A 17,907-nucleotide genomic window follows, 5' to 3' on the forward strand; every position below is an offset into this window, starting at 1 on the left:
CCACATGCGTGCAATACCCATGAAGGCCAGAAAATGACAGTGGGTCCTCTGGAACTGGAGTTACAGTTGTGAGCCACCTGATATGGGTGCTGGAGATTGAACTCGGGTCCTCTACAAGAACAGTAAGTGCTCTTTACCACTGAGTCATCTTTCCAGTCCCTGGATTCTAATACCTTCAATCAGCCAGCTAAATATATAGTAGTCTCAAGCTGTACTACTTGGTCTCAAAAGATTGCTAGAATGGCTCACAGAACTCTGGTAAATATTTGGTTTACCAGTTATAAAGGATACAGTACTGATACAGTCAAATAAGGCAAGGAAGTTGCAGCAGGATTCAGCTTCCACACCCTGCCTGTACTGCCTCAGTCTACTGCTCTGGGCACCCTTTGTATCTCAAGAGTTCAAAGATATATATGGTATAACCGCCTGTGGGGCCAGCCTCCAGCAGCACAGGGCTTAAATAGAATCCACAGAGTCGGTGAGTACTATGGCTTTTTTATCTGAGGGGTTAAGGGATAAAGACACACACTCTTGATGATGTCCTTCAGACTTTTTTTTTTTTTTTTTTTTTTTTTTTTTTTTTTTTTTTTTTTTGGTTTTTCGAGACAGGATTTCTCTGTGGCTTTGGAGGCTGTCCTGGAACTAGCTCTTGTAGGCCAGGCTGGTCTCGAACTCACAGAGATCCACCTGCCTCTGCCTCCCGAGTGCTGGGATTAAAGGCGTGCGCCACCACTGCCCAGCTCCAGACCTTTTCTTTATTCTTTTGCATTCTCTAGTCTTTATTTTCCTGGTGATTTTCTTCTCTCATTCTTGATGTTTTCCTTCTAACTCTATTCTTCCTTGTTTTCTCTTTCTTGATGTTTTTCTTCTAATTCTGTCTTTATTCTTGATGTTTTCCTTCTAACTCATTCTTAATGTTTTCCTTCTAACTCATTTTAACTCTATCTTTATCCTTTCCCTTACAGCTTATATACCCAAGGAAAATCTTTCAGGCAATATAAAAATTACAGTGTGGTTACATTCTGTTTTTCAAGTGAATGATTACAATGAATACAAGTAAAAAAGAAAAAAAACAGCATGTTTTCCATATCCCTTACATAATTAAACATTTTACATATTACAGGTGGAAAACAGATTATCCCAAGAACCCATGTACACTTACACCCAAGTAAGTTGTTATAGATTAACAATGTGTAAGCAAGCAAAGTATTCTTTTACTGGCAGGCTGCATTTTTTGGTTACAAAGAAAGGACCAATCACTTTATTACTTATTGTGAAAGGTAATCTTATAAGGAATCACAAATCTAAACTTTTATATATGAAAAAATCAGTCAGCTCTACTTTAAATCTTTAGGTACATAACCATTAATAGTTTTCTTTTTTAATATCAGAAGATTGAGGGCAAAAATGAGTATAAGAAATTAACCATCACCTTTGGTCATCAACCAATCCTAGCAAGAAAGGCATGTCAGCTAATAATTGGGCTGCTTTGTTCTTGTTCTCTGACCCTACAGAGTTCCTCTTTCAACTATATGCTGTTCTAAAACTTTAGATTGTCTTCTTGGGTTTTTCACTTCAGAGCCATTTAACAAAGGCATCTTAGTTTAATTTTAAGTTATTTTCAAAGCCTTGTTTCAGCTATGAGGCACTCTGAAACCTGTGAACACATCTCCCAACATTAAGGCTAAAAGAATGTAAGTGCCAGGTGGTGGAGGCGAGCACCTTTAACCCCAGCACCTGGGAGGCAGAAGCAGGTGGATCTCAGGGAGTTCAAGGCCAGCCTGGTCTACAAAGTGAATTCCACTGGCAATATGGAGCTTGATACTTCCACCCATAACATACACGTGCTCTTTTCCAGAGATCACTGAATGAGACTGAAGATTCCAGCCATGCAATCATGTGGTCCTTCTAGTGAGTGACCATGTTTGGAGACTAGGGGTTGTGCTTTTTCACCATAGATGCTGAAACCAGGCTATACTTTTAAGCTACTCAACATTACATAAAACTGAATTTTGAGACTGTGCCTTGCCCTGAGAGATACTATTTTATAAGCAGCATTTGGCTCTATTTGGGTAGAAACAAAGACAAGGATGCCTTTCTCGGTACCTTGGAGGCATGTGAATAACATAGTCCATCTGGCACCACCTACAAGGCACAACTGATAACATTTCTAAAGTAAAAACAATACCACCCTATATTGTCAAAGTAAGTTGATATCATATGGGCATTTTAAAAATGTGTCAAGAAATTCAGCAAGAACTTACTGAGCATACTTAGGGTTTCTGGTGCTGTGAAAAGACACCATGACCACAGCAACTCTTACAAAGGAAAGCATTTAATTGGGGCTGGCTTACAGTTTCAGAGGTCTAGCCCAGTATCATCATGATGGGATATAGCAGTGTGCAGGCACACATGGTGCTGGAGAAGGTGCTGAGAGTTCTACATCCTGGTCCTCAGGAAACAGGAGTCTGTACTAGGTGTAGCTTGAGCATACATGCGACCTCAAAGCCCACCCCACAGTGACACACTTCCTCCAACAAAACCACACCTACTCCAACAAGGCCACACCATTTTCTTTCAAAGCACCACACTCCCACTTCCTGGCCCCCACAGGCTTATAGCAGTGTCATAATGCAAAAATGCATTCAGTTCAACCTCAAAAGTCCCCATAGTCTGTAAACAGTCTCAAACTTATTTAAAAGTCTAAAAGTAATCCCCTGTAAAATAAATATTAGAAAAGGAGATCAAATACTTCCAACATAATGGCACATGATTATATATATATATATATATGTATATATATATATGTATATATATATTATTATTATTATTATTATTATTATTATTATTATTCCGAAAGGTAGGGTAGGAATCACAGTGAAGAAATACTGGAACAAAGTAAGACCAAAAACCAGTTGGACAAACTCCAAACTCTGCAGCACCATGTCATGTCTGATGTCAAAATGGTCTTTAGATCTCCAATTCCTTCAGCTTTGTTGACTGCAACACACTTCTTTCTCATACACTGATTTCACTCCCTGCCTTCCTCAGCAAGTATCCCATTTCCAACATCCTGGGGTCTCCAAAACAACCCAGACTTCACCTTCACAGCTTCACACAAAAGCCTCCCCTGGCACATGCCTGGCCTCAGAGGCTTTCCTTAGTCATGCAGGAATTCCTTTCTTTCATCCTTGACTCTAAAGTCAGAATCGCATGGCCAAAGTTATCAAGTTCCACTGCTTGCAGGGACTGGAGTATGGCCCTTTGTTCAATTACATCTCCAGCTTTCTGGTTTTGATCGTTTCCTTCACTGCCTAAGCTTGGCTGCCCTGAAACTGGATCTGTGGGCCAGGCTAGCCTCAAACTGGGAGAAATCTGCCTGCCTCTGCTTCTCAGTGCTGGGGTTAAAGGCTTATGTCACCACACCCAGCTCTAAGCTTTAATTCCTTTCCACAAAACAGAAGATTAGTTGGATGGGGTCTTGCCCTGAGGTCACCACTCCCTTTATTCTATTTCTTAATCCATTTATCTCCAGGTGTAGTTCATACAAATTGCTTCACTGGTAGTAGTGTGTTTTGTGTTTTTATCTTTTCTTCTCCTAGAGCATATTTGATATTCGCTATCATTGTATATAGTTTTGTATCAAGCCTAAATCTTCTTTAGACTAAAAGGGGAATTGTCGTGATATATTCACCCCCCGCTCCCACACCTGTGGGCGTGGGCACAGGTTGGGACATGACTGGTTAAAATGAATAGGACTGAGGTTCAGAGGCCCCTTCGGGTGGCAGGGTATGCATCCTTGGAGCCGGGTATGCATCCTTGTGTTAGACCCCCGAAAACTCAAGTATTCGGGGTCCCAGGCCACGTTCTCGGTCACCCCAATCACCAGGCGGATTCAAGAGCTTGCTGCAAACTGCACGAGGCTTTAATGTAATTTAATGAGCTAATCCCATGTTAGCTCAGGTCTTTCACCCACCCGCATGGCAGACAGCTAGAAAAGACGGCTCCTAAGGTCTCCCCAAAGATCTTATAGGGCAGCGTAAGGGGAGTGTCTAGGGGTACGCACAGGCTCATGATTGGTGTGCCTCCAGGCTTGGAGGGCTTGCCCTGTGTTGATTGGTCAACTGGTTGTTATGGCTCATAGGCCCTCCCAGGGTGGTTGCTATGCTCTCTACGTCATTGCTGTGCGCTAGTCCGTAAAGCACACCCAGGGTCGTAAAGCATAGCGCCACCAGCTAACTTCTGATTGGTTCCTTGTCACGAGACAGGCATCTGACTTTCTAGTGACTAGGTCAAGGTCATAGAAGCACATGTTGGACCGTTATGGCTGCCTAAGGGAAGCTGGTTCCTTCATTCCCCCATTTTCTTTTTTGGAAATTCCAATCATGGAATTGCTGTCTCTCTAGCATCCCCATCAGGGAGTGATAGATATTGGCATCCCCATGCAAGGGAGTTCCTTTTGACTTAGCATTTCAACCAGGGAAAATGGACGCCAAAATTCTTCTCCAAACTGCTTCCTGCTGACTTTGGGACGAAGTTAGGGACCCCAGAAGGTTGAAATGCTAGTCAAAAGCAAAAAGGAATTTAGGCAATGGGGAATTCATCAGGGGCTTCTGGTTAGCAGACACTGTTGCAGAGACAGGGGGTGTCCACATCAGCTGGACTGGTTCACATCCACAGCAAGTCCAGGGCTCAAAGTCTACTTAGAACAGCCTGTAGTCAGCAACTGATACTCAGATGTCTGCCAGAAGCAGAAACCTGTTTAAGACATGTTTAAACTAGGAACAGAGGTTAAAACTTATTTACTGAAGCCCACAGTGCAGAAAAAGCAGATATTTGGATATCTGTTTAAACAGCAGGAACATATTTATAACTTTGAGTCCTAGCAAAAACTACAGATTTGGGCTATAAGCATGTACATTTTTCTTCTGTCCAGAGAGCCAGGTATGGATTGGACAGAGGTGCCTTTGGCCTGATGAAAAGCCCTTTAAGTTTGTACTTAGATGACAACCAAAATAAACTTAAAAACTTTGAGCTTGTGCCTGAACTACTGTCATTATTTTATCAGCTAACATACTGACTAGTCTATAGTGGATCTGACTGACTGATGCTGTCAAGCTGACAACCAGTAATATTTCAGAGATCTGAGAAGGGTATATTTTATCCGAATCTACTAAAAAGTGACAGAAGCTAGTTAGGAGCCAGTCCATATACAGTTAGCCATACCCAAGTTTCTCCATTACCGCTGGAGGCAGCTGTCTCAAAGAACAGCAATCTTCGCCAGGCCTATACTGTGAGAGTTTTTTTTTTTTCCTCTCTGTGGAAGAGGGACATGGAAAAGACTGACCTTGTTTTGTCTAGGCAAAGGGGTACAATCAATTTTCCAGTGTCCAGCAGCTTTGTCCACAGTCTCGGCCAGGTTCTGGCAGGTGGCAGGTATCACATCTGAGCATCTCGCTCACTGGTCCAGGTGCAGGAACTGGGTTGCCTCATAATCTTCTTTGGAGACTTTGGGTCACTGTCAGGATCTGGCAGTCTGTCTGACATTATAAACTTTAAAGATAACAATTTAAATGCCATATTCTGAAGATCTCTGAAGCATTAGAGGTCTGTTTGTCTGTTTTAGTTACTTTCCTTAAGCACACATTAAGCATATAGGTGGCTAGGTAATGTCTTATTTCTGTAATACAGCTGAACTTAAAACTATATAGAGCTACCTTATATTTCTTAAACAGTAGCTTAACTTCTTTCTGAGGCAGGGTTTTTCTGTGACTTTGGAGCCTGTCCTGGAATTCGATCTGCCGGACCAGGCAGGCCTTGAACTCATAAAGATCCATCTGCCTCTTACTCCAGAGTGCTGGGATTAAAGGCATATGCCACCAATGCCCTAAACTTAAAGGTGTGTGTCATCAACACCCTGAGCTTAAAGGTGTGTGTTATCAACATCTTAAACTTAATTTCTAAAAACATGAACTGTAACATCTTAAAATAGATCAGCATCTTTCACAAAACAAGAACTTTACATTGTCAGGCTTTGCTTAAGAATAATTCTAAATTGAAGCTCTTTAATTACAAACATTAATAAAAACAAACATTTGAAAAACTGGTTTTAAAAAGAAATTTAAATTCCCTTAAGGTCTTTCTGTAATATATAGAAGCATTAACATTTTAAATCTTAACTGAAAAACTTGTTTCTAAGATGGTACCTCTAATTTCCATGCGGTCACCTTTAGTCAAGATGGCGGTTTAAGTATTCTTTTTTTTAACTTTAGCAAAATGGCGACCAGTCAAGTCATGTGACCAGTTTGCCATGTGCTGGCTACCAGGAAACAGAACATTTTAAAACAAGCATACATAAATTACTTGAGAAATAAACAGGACTTTTTTAAAAACAAAATCAGCTTAATATGGTTAAAATTTTAACTTATATTACCATTTTTAAAAATGTATTATTTGTAGACATGAGAAACCATAGCAGTTTATATTTTTTTTGACTTGTAACAACCTTTTCTCTGACCTTTAATAATTTTTCTCTGACCTTTTACGACTTGCTTTAACCCTCTATAACTTTTTGTAACAATCTTTTCTCTGCTATGACTTGCTTTAACTCTCTATAACCTTTTAGTTCATTTCTCTGACTTTCTTAGACATTCTTAGACAAATTTTCTTTTTTCCTTTCCCTCTTTATTACTTAAGTCTCCTATATTTTTTCTCATTTCTCAGTCAACATAAAAATTTTGTCAAAGTCCCTTTTACAGTTCTTAATAACTTTAAGGCCGTTTAGATGTCTGGATCAGGCCAGATAAGTTCATACGCTCCAGCTCCATGTGCTCAAGGCAGAGAGACCTGGGGTGGGGGTGCTGCTGGTAACCCCAGACCCTTGACCAATCCAGGGGTGGGAAAAAGACCCCTGCAGTCCCCCTGCATACCATGTGTGTAGAGCACAAAGAATGCCGGGCAGCTAGGCAAATGGCAGGGACCCACGGGACCGGCAAGTGGGGATAGGGAAAGACTCACCTACATGGGCCAGGCTCAGCTGTAAGGGCTGCAACAGTGGTTCGAGTTCAGAAAAGCAGCCTCGGGGGATTCCAACACAACACATTCTAACCCGTGACACATGGCAGAACTCCTTTCCCGTGCCATGTGCTTAGGGCAACAAGAAAAGACCCCTGACCCGACCCATGCATGCCATGTGCGTGGGCAGTGTGGGACAGAAAGAGATGCTTAACAAACACACAACACAAATATGACAGCACATTAGACAGCACAAACCGCAGCAAAGAAATGGCGCCTCAAACCAAAATTACAAACAATCCTTGGACTTGCGTCCAGGGATTCCAGAAACATGTCTATTTCTGGGCCTGCGATACTTACCCTATGGTTCAAATCAAACGACCCTCGGACTTTCGTCCAGGGCGGGACTTCAGGCTTTTGAAACACGTCTATTTCCCCATGAAATCCAAATTCCAAATAATACAAATTACAAATTCTGCGCAGATCAAATTCAAGTCATGGCACCACACAAAACAGCAAGAGACAAAACAAGCAAACATTGAACATTGAACATATATAAGTTGCGAGCTCGAATCATCTTACCTCCAAGATCGAATCCACTCAGGTGAAGGGTGTTCGCAAATCGAGGACGAGCCCCCAAAATGTTAGACCCCTGAAAACTCAAGTATTTGGGGTCCCAGGCCACGTTCTCGGTCACCCCAATCACCAGGCGGATTCAAGAGCTTGCTGCAAACTACACGAGGCTTTAATGTAATTTAACGAGCTAACCCCATGTTAGCTCGGGTCTTTCACCCACCCGCATGGCAGACAGCTAGAAAAGACGGCTCCTAAGGTCTCCCCAAAGATCTTATAGGGCAGCGTAAGGGGAGTGTCTAGGGGTACGCACAGGCTCATGATTGGTGTGCCTCCAGGCTTGGAGGGCTTGCCCTGTGTTGATTGGTCAACTGGTTGTTATGGCTCATAGGCCCTCCCAGGGTGGTTGCTATGCTCTCTATGTCATTGCTGTGCGCTAGTCCGTAAAGCACACCCAGGGTCGTAAAGCATAGCGCCACCAGCTAACTTCTGATTGGTTCCTTGTCACGAGACAGGCATCTGACTTTCTAGTGACTAGGTCAAGGTCATAGAAGCACATGTTGGACCGTTATGGCTGCCGTTAAGGGAAGCTGGTTCCTTCACTTGGATCCGGAGTCGGTGACCGCCATTTGTTTCCTGTGTAAGTTCTTTTCTCCTAATAAACTCCACTTCATCTTACTGGGTCAAGCATCCTGATTTCCACGCCCATCCACAGGACTTAGCTCCATTCTCCTTCTGGTGTTTCTTTCCTCCTCTAATTTTACATTTTGTAGTCTACCCTGCTCAGCTTGCTCCTTTTCATTATAAATCTTCATTAGAGTTACCCTAGTAACACACATGACAGAGTCTATACTAGGCTGTTTTGAAATTTCCTCTGCCAATGGAATTAATCCATATCTTTTCACTTTAGCCTCAGGCACTCTTTGGACAAGAGCAAAGATCTGAGTGGCCTGCCCTGCCACAAGATGCCAGATCCAGGCTGCGGCTGAGGGCCATGTTTCAGTCTATGGCCCTACTGCAGCCAAGGTCTGTGTTGATGTCTGTAGCTCATGATACCATCAAATGTCATGCCAATGTCAGGGGTCTGGGCTGCCATCTGGGGCCATGTTGGTGTCCAGGTGTCACGCTACTGTTGGAACCTTATTGATAGGAGTAGTCTGCGCTGTCACCTGGGGCCAAGGTGGCATCCAAGCCCAGGTCATGATGGTGCCAGAGGGCCATGCTGCTGCCAAGGCTACACCAATCTGAATGGCGTGTGCTGCCACTGGGGCCATGGTGTTGTCCTGGTCAGGGCTACTGCCGAGAGCCACATCTGAGTCCATGGCCCTACCACAGTCAGGGTCTGAATTGATGTCCATATCATCAAAGGCCATGCTGATGCCAAGGGTCTGGGCTGCCACCTGTAGCCATTTTGGTGTTCAAAGGCCACTCTGTTGCAGGGGCTGTGCCAATCAAAGTGGCCTGCACTGCCACCTGGGGCCATGGTGACATCCAAGCCTGGGCTACTGCTGGGGACCATGTCTGGGTCTGTGGTCCTACCATAGTCAGGGTTTGTAATGTCTGTGGCCCATGGTGCCACCAAAGGCCACACAGATGCCTGGGGTCTAGGCTGTATCCTGTGGCCACATTGGTGTCTGAAGGCTGTGATGCCATTGGGGCCATAGTGTCATCTGGGTCAGGGCTGTTGCTGAGGTCCATGACCTTACCATAGCCAAGGTCTGTGTTGATGCCTGTGACTTGATACCATTGAAGACAATGCCAATGTCAGGTTCTGTGCCACCACCTGTGGCCATGTTGGTGTCCAAGGGCCTCACTGCCCTTGCCAATCTGACTGGCCTGTGAAGCCACAAGGGTTTGGGCTTGAGATGCTCTAGTGGCCATGTCTGGGTCCACGGTCTAATAGCAGTCAAGATCTGGGCTGATGTCCGTGGCTCATGTTAGCACAGGGGGTCATAGGAACCATGCCTGTTGAAATCCAAGGGCCATGTTGAGCCATCCCTGTCCTTCACTGGCCCTGCCCCTCACTGGACACTGTGGCAGGAGAACTGGTGCCACCTCCCCATGAGAGAACAGACCCCTACCTCTTACCACAGGAATAGGAGAGCTGGCCCCAATGGCATGGGCCTAGGAGAGTTGGCTCTACCCCTCACCCGAGGGGGTGGTCCCAATGGCCCAGACCAAATGGCTCAGCTATTACCCAGGCCCACATCCTGGGGCTTAGATTGGTCCACCCTAACAGCTGCACCATCTATGACCTGTAGGAGTGTGTGAAGGGGCTGGCCTTTCAGAATGATAACAGCAGAATTTCCATGACTTGGGGCAACAACAGGGCTTCTGAGGGGAGTTTCAATAAGGGCCCAGTGATGATCGTGTACCAGAAACCAGAGGCCTTGAAACAGACCAATGACTCATTGCAATGAATATGTTGCAGGTGGGGCTAATTGCACAAAATGGGTATACTGAGTGACACACTGCGGCTCCTGATAACACTTAGGATGAATGAAGAATTGTTGGAAAGATGGAGGAGCAAGGTGGGTTCTAGCTTGTTTTATTTTTAATTAATTTGGGGGACATACTGCAGGGGTGAGGGTGGGTATCGAGGGTCTGGGAGGTGAGTGGGATTGGATTCATGATGTGAAATCTCAGAAGAATCAGTAAAGAATTATGTTTAAAATAAAAAAAATAAAGTAACTACTGAAGCTTCCACATACCTGGTTTCACCTTTCATTTCATGATAGTCATGGATGAAAACCTGCATCATCAGGCAAGAGGGCAGCCAAATTGATGGCTGTGGGTTTTCTCAAACTAGACTTGAGGGGGGGTCTGGAAGGCCTGGTACTGGCTCAAACATTATTAGACAGCCAGTGTTCTGGTGCACCTCAGAGGAGGGCCTCAACTGTGTTGTGGGGTATTGTAAGTATAAGATCTTGACCGGAAGTTAATAAACTAGCAGTAGCTATCATAGCTCTTAGATAGGGGGCCATCCTAATTGTAGGGTTCAATTATCATAGCCCATTTCCATGCCCCCAAAGTTTAGGTGAAAAGCCATTTTGTCTAGAAATTCTAGGGCTGAAGTGGAAGGCATAATGGGTTTGTTTTGTTTTGTTTCATCATCTTCCAGAGGCTTTATTTTACCTTCCTGTTATAATAAAACTCACTCTTGTCACAACTGTTGTGATTTGTATTCTTTACAATCAGATGCTTTTACAAAAGGCATGTTATGTTGTTGTTGTTTTGTTTATTTTACATCCTGACTGCAGTTTCTCCTCCCTCCCAGAGCTGTTTTTAAACCTCAAATGCCATTTGTTTAATCTAAATCCAGATTAGGGATTTAGTACCCCCCCTTCCCCCGCTCCTTTGTACTGGTGCATACAGGCTCTGCCATTTCTACAAACTCTGGTATCCAGAGGTAGTAATAGCCATCTGTACCTAGAAACTCTTGAACCTGTTTCTTAGTCTTTGGAATCAGGATCTGAAGGACAGCAGCAATCCTACTCTGAAAATAGGCTCCTTTTGCCTCACTCAGCTGGTAGCCAAGATAGGTAGCCTCTGATGTACAAAGTTGGGCTTTCTTAGTTGACCTTTTGTAGCCCCAAATCTGCAACTCTGGCAGCAGTCCCTCAGTGGCCCTTTTATAACTTATTTTCCTAGGAAATCTCTGATGGAGGGGCAGGTAGTTTGTATTTAGTGTCTTTAAATCCTGGGGCAACCTGGTCTAGGTTTGTTGTCTTCTGTAACCTCCCACTGGGTCTGTCCATTTAAACAGCAAAGATGAGGCTGGGTGGTAGTGACCTGCGCCTTTAATCTCAGTACTCAGGAGGCAGAGGCAACTTAGATCTCTCTGAGTTCCAGGCCAGTGTGATCTATAGAGTGAATTCCAGGACATCCAGGGCTACATAGAGAAACTCTGTCTCAAAAAAAAAAAAAAAAACAAGATAGATAGATGATAGACAGACAGATAGATACATAGATGATAGATAGAAAGACAGAAATAAGGAAAGAAAAGGAAGAAAGAAAAAGAAAGAAAGAAAGAAAGAATAAAGATGATTGAGGCACCTCTGCTAATGGGAGGCTGAAGAATATATCTCATAGATCTCTCTGGTCCAAAATAGTATACACCTGTTTCTCTGAAAGAATCAGACTCATAAGAATCATAGGTCCCAGGTTTCTTCACAGGCAGGAGAAGCATATTCCAGGGTGACTGGAAAGGCACCACCAGGATGTCTGTCTCTTCAAGCCAGGTAATATGGACTGCAATCCCCCATTTTGTTTCCAGGGTCATTGGGTCCTTATTCTGGATGGAGGTAGCTGAAGTGGTTAGCTGAACAATTATAGGAGCCTGGTGTTGGGTCAGTCCTAGGAGGTTGATTTCGAAGATTCCTTATCCCAAGGAATCTTTGCTGTTAAACATAGAATAGTCCAACTGTATCTTTTGATTGGAGGCAAAATTTTCAGTTAGGAGATATTCTTGCTGGGTATCTGTATGTGTTTCATTATCAGAGGTAACAATGGCTTTCTGTTTATGTGAAAGGTCTTGTCCCCTTCAGTTCTCTGTTGTCAAACACCCTTTGAACTACCTCTAGCCACTGAGATCCTCACATTTTTTAAATTCTTATAACATTTTTTAATATTTGGGGCTGACTGGGTAACAAAGGAAATGTTTTTAGTGAATGTCTTTAATCTTTCTAAAAAGTACCTAGTGAAATCGCTTAAAGTCTCCTTGGTCAGTGTTAGACAGAAGGGAAATCTGTTCTGTACAGGCTGTGTTGCCTGGCAGCAATCCCCCTGCCCAGCCCAGGACAGTTTTTGTTTGTTTGTTTTACTTTTTTCAGAGAATGTCGGTTTTACGGGTCATTGGTTTAAAAGATGACATAAATCATGAAAGAGAATGGAGTGGACTTTCTCTTTTCCTTTGGGGTCAGTGCAGAGGAGCTTTTCTCCTTCCAAACAGAAGGTTCCTTAAGTAGACTTAACCTCCGGAGGCGACAGACGAGGTGACTTTCTAATTTGTTTCCTTTTGGTTTTGAGGTGTTAGACCCCTCTGAAGTGTTTGGCAGTGGTTCAGCCCTGGAAACCTGGGACCATTTTAGGTTGCATACCCTCTAGGAGTCCCCTGACCACTGCACTTTCTTGTGCCAAGGGGCTCTGAGACCCTCGATGTCAATGTCTTAAGGTCTGGTGTCTGGGATCGCAGTGGGGCCTCCAGAAATGTTGTGGAGTATTTTTCAGAGAAAACTGCTTGAACATGTGTTTAAGCCAATAGAAGAAAGTCTTTATCAGCCACATAGGGACTACAATGGGTTTTCGGGACCCCAGTATAGTCCTGAGCCTTTCTTAGGGTGTGCTTTTAAACACAAAACCGTGTTCTGTGTTGACATACTTCAGTTAACGAAAACAGTTACCCAGAAGCAGAACCACAGAAGCCAAAATGCACGGTTAGTACATTTAGAGACTTTCCCAGAACTATGGACTTTGATGAATTAGGCCTTTGTTTTAGTTTTGGTGGGTGGCGCTGTCTACATGCAAGTTTTACAGCCTGGATGATACTTTCATCATGGAATCAGCCTGAGCTATAGAGTGAGTTCCAGGGACTACATTGAGACAGATCCTTCAGCAACCATCTCTCCACCCTTCAGGGGGTTTTTTGTTTTCCGAGACAGGGTTTTTCTGTGGCTTTGGAGGCTGTCCTGGAACTAGCTCTTGTAGGCCAGACTGGTCTCGCACTCAAAGAGATCTGCCTGCCTCTGCTTCCCGAGGGCTGGGATTAAAGGCATGCGCCACCAACGCCCGGCTTACCCTCCAGTTTTTAAGTTTAAAGTTCACTCTAAGATAAATCTAGGCTGACTGGACCCAAAATTTGATCTTCTTCCCAATGCATACATTAATTAAACCCCCTTCTCTGTTTTTTATTATTATTATTATTATTATTCTTTCTCTTTAATTGGTGTATTGGATTGGGGAAAAAAAAAAACTAACCTTTCAGACTATGTGATGTACTAGCTAGGCTACCAGGGATGACAAAATGTAGAAGCAAGCAATCTCTATTATAACACTCATGCTCTTTTCTTTATCTTATTTTTGAAGGTATGTTTGCCCTCTCTATTTTCCTTCTACTTTTATAAAATATATTTGTTGGGGTGAATTTATACCTTAGCTCTTATGTCAATAGTATATAAATTAGGAATTGAATTAAAAGATCAATGAATATCACTGAGAATATTGCTTGACATGACTCTGCATCATCACTCAAGTGTGTGTGTGTGTTTGTGTGTGTGTTTGTGTGTGTGTGTGTGTGTGTGTGTGTGTGTGTGTGTGTGTGTGTGTGCGCGCGCGCGCCCGCATGTGTAGCCATCAAGTCCAGGACCCTGCACATGACAGTCAGGGGCTGTACCACTGAGCTATATCCCTAGCCCTAGAAAATATGTCTTTAAGTGAGAGGCTGTATTATCTCAAGAGGGAAGATGATGGTGGTAATGTTGCTGCTATATGGAAGTAACAAGCTCTCTTGACACCTATACAGCAAGTGATTGAACACAAAAATACTGCAGCAGAAAAATCTGGACCTGTATTTCATTACCAGAACCCAAATTGCATCTTCTTTACATTTAGGTTGAGCCCAGGCTTTAATGGCTGAGCCATCTCTCCAGACCACCAATGGCATCTTCTTATGACCCTGACCGGGGAAGGTGGGTATGTAGTTAACACTAAAAAGGTATGATGAAAGGAGGTTCAGCATGGACTATGATTTGTAATCCACTCTGTCCACAGAAACACCACTTTGTTGGTATCTGATGTGTACAAACATGAACAGCCAAGAAAATGATAATTCTGCGGACAGTTACTTGCTGTATAAGGTGTCAGGAGAGCTTGTGGAGGTAATAGTTAACAATAGCTTGCTGAACCTGCTGAATACAGTGTTAACCTGACAGGACTGTGAGAAGGTTTCAATATTGAACTGATGTGAGAAGAAGACCCACCCTAAATGTGGGCAGCATGATTCCATCAGCTGAGTCCTAGGCTGCATAAAGAGAAAAGTAACTAATACACAATTTTTGCTGTGGAATCTTTCTTATAAACTTGTCATATAGTCTTGAAAATAGATGACTTTGTAGATGTCTAATTTTCTCTTACTACACTTTCTCCTGCTTAAATTTACATCAGATAAAACTGTGATTGATAAACTAAAGTGAAGGTCTATGTCACAGTTACATCAGGAGAGCAAGATAGGAGAATCAGCTCAAGGTATTCCCAGGGTACAAAAGTAAGTTCAAAGCCAGCCTGGGAAATTCAGTGAAACCATCTCAAAAAATGAAAAGGGGGACTGGGAGCCGGGCGTTGGTGACACACGCCTTTAATCCCAGCACTGGGGAGGCAGAGGCAGGCGGATCTCTGTAAGTTTGAGGCCAACCTGGTCTCCGGAGCGAGTGCCAGGATAGGCTCCAAAACTACATGGAAACCCTGTCTTGAAAAACAAAAACCAAAAACCAAAAACCAAAACAAAACAAAACAAAAAAAACAGAAAAAAGAAAAGGGGGACTGGGATTATAAAAATGGATCAGAAGGTAAAGTCACTTGCTGTTAAGCAGGATTACCTGAGTTTGATCCCTGAGACCCGAATAGTGGGACTAGAGACAACTTCTTAGGTTGTCCTTAGACCTCTATACATACTTTATGGCACACACACACACACACACAGAGAGAGAGAGAGAGAGAGAGAGAGAGAGAGAGAGAGAGAGAGAGAGAGAAATATGGGAGAGTGCTGAGGATATAGGTTAGTTGTAGCACTTGTCCAGCATGCATGAAGACCTACCTGATGGGAAATGTCTAGTAAATAAGATTGTGGGGTTAATTATTCTTAGTATGACCATATATGCTTCAAACTGTGGACAAAGTTTGTTCCTCAAAGATAACTTTTTTTATCTAAGGCCGAACATATTCATTGTGCAAAAGTGAACACTGTCACACTCTAATGGTTTTTAAGGGATTGGACAGAAGTATAAAGGAATCTAATCAGCATAGCACCATCTAGCATGAAACCTTCAGTGCTCAACAGAGGTCGGGGGCAGGGAAAGAGAGAGACAGAGAAATCACAGAGACACCACGACAAATGGCAACTCTTATAAAGGAAAACATTTAATTGGGCTTGTTTACAGGTTCAGAGGTTTAGTCCATTGCCATTATAGTGGGAAACATGGTGGCATAGGCAGACATGGTGCTGGGGAAGTAGCTGAGGGTTCTACATCTAGACTGGCAGGCAGCAGGAAGAGACCTGTGCCACTAGGACTGTCTTGAAACCTCAAAGCCCACCCACTAGTGACACACTTCCTCTAACAAGGCCACACCTCCTGGTAGTGCCACTTCCTATGAGCAGATGGGGGCCATTGTCATTCAAACCACCACAGGCATTCCTGCAATCCCAGCTCTTGGGAGGTCGAAACAGGATTTATAAATTTGAGGCTAGCCTATGCTACATAGTGAAAGACTGGACAGGACACCATATTGGAACCTGACTTTTCAGCAGAGTGTTCTAGCATACACCTGTAATCTCAGTGGTGAGGAAGTGGAGCAGAATGAGTTTGAGGCTAGCCTATACTGTATAGTAAGATCCTGTCTCAAATAAATGCATATATAGGTACATACATACATACATATATACAAGCAAACAAACAAAAAAACAAAGTTAGGATTTGCAGTATTTTTATTTTCCAAACTTATTTTAAAAGTACATTAAACATCGGAAATAGAAATCTGGCCTAATGATTAACATAAGAACACTTATTATAAAATGTTTTAGATATATATAATTTGCACACAGTAAGCTTCAAGAGAAAAATTAATGTACCCTGCAAATTAATCATATTCAACTGAATTCTCATTACTTTGATTTATAATTTTTAGCCCTTATGAGGAGACAAGTTATATATGTCTGTCTATACCAATATGACCATTATACTGGTATAGACAGACATATGTAGCTTATGAAGAAACACATTTTATCTCTCTATTTAAAGAAAGGAGGGGAGCCAAGCAATCTAGCCCACTATGTATTTCATGCAAATTAAGTCAATAATTGGTTGAACATAAAGAAACTTTCTATGTACATGCTTTGTCTTTGTTACTATATAATTTTTACTTCTCAAAATGGGCCCCATGCTGATCAAATAATTTCAAACACAGAGGTCACACAAGGAAACCTAACATTTAAAAATTTATAAGCAGTGATTTTTTTATAGCCTTTTGTTAAGTCACATTTTAAATGCCTGCTCCCTCAAAAGGGACATATACCTCTTTTTTCTGAATGTAATTTCTCAAATACTTTAAAGATTTATTTTACATGTCTGAGTGTTTTGCCTGCATGTATGTCTGTGCATCATATATGGACAGTGTCCGTGGAGGTCAGGAGAGGGCACTGGATCCCAGCGAACTGGGTTACAGAAGGCTGTGAGCCACCATGTGGGTGCTGAGAACTGAACCTGGATTCTCGGAAGAACAAGTGCTCTTAACCCCCGAGCAATCTCCCAAGTCCCAAACACATAAACCTTTAAAAGTGTGAATAATCTTGTTATTGATTACAAATTTGCTTACTTTATTGGACTAAACACTAAGTTTTCAATTAAGACAAAAGTCTAAGCCAGGGCTACATAGAAAAATCCTATCTCAAAAAGAAAACAAAACAAATAAAAAACCTTTCCACAATAAAAAAAAAAAAGACAAAAGTCTAATTGGTATTGGGCAGTGGTGGCACATACCTTTAATCTCAGCGTTTAGAAAGAATCTCTAAGTTCAGTCCAGCCTGGTCTAAAGAGAGAGTTCCAGGACAGCCAAGGCTACACAAAGAAATCCTCTCTCAGAAACAAAACAAAACAAAACCCCCATCTAATTGGTAACTTGCCAAAATTCTTCAGATGATTTTGGCAGAGGATATTAGATGTCTTAATTCTTTGCTGAAGAGAGGTATGTATACTGAATCTGTCTAATGGGAATATTAGTGATAACCACATTGTGTTGAATCTATAAAAACACAGTTGAAACAGGTAGGAGTGATTTCCAAAAGAATATCCAGCTACCAAAATAAAGGAGAGTGGATATGATATAAAACTTGGTAGCAAGAATAAATAAGAGAAAAGAGGGAGAAAGAGAAAGAGAGAACTGGGCAAGCAGTTCTAGAAGGTGAATTTGAATTTGCCCTCACACTTAAATTTCTGAAACAGATCTGACCAGTGAGCAAGCAATAGCTATAGGAGGCTAAACTAGTTCTAGGGAAGGGGCTGTTCTATGTCTCAGCACCTCCTGTGATCCTGGAGTTTGGGCAGAGCCTGG

At 42.6% G+C, this 17,907-nt stretch overlaps 1 long non-coding RNA gene across 1 annotated transcript; it reads right to left on the reverse strand.

Annotated features, from left to right (window-relative positions):
- Positions 1–6,973: 6,973 nt before the first annotated feature.
- LOC118239670 lies at positions 6,974–7,628 on the reverse strand. The gene is made up of 2 exons (XR_004772434.1): positions 7,597–7,628; positions 6,974–7,169 (listed from the first exon to the last, which is right to left on the reverse strand). It is a non-coding gene; the product is annotated as an uncharacterized LOC118239670 (long non-coding RNA).
- Between the last annotated feature and the right edge of the window lie 10,279 nt (positions 7,629–17,907).

The sequence above is a fragment of the Cricetulus griseus genome, assembly GCF_003668045.3.
Source record: "Cricetulus griseus strain 17A/GY chromosome 1 unlocalized genomic scaffold, alternate assembly CriGri-PICRH-1.0 chr1_1, whole genome shotgun sequence".
In the NCBI taxonomy this organism is placed as follows: Eukaryota; Metazoa; Chordata; class Mammalia; order Rodentia; family Cricetidae; genus Cricetulus; species Cricetulus griseus.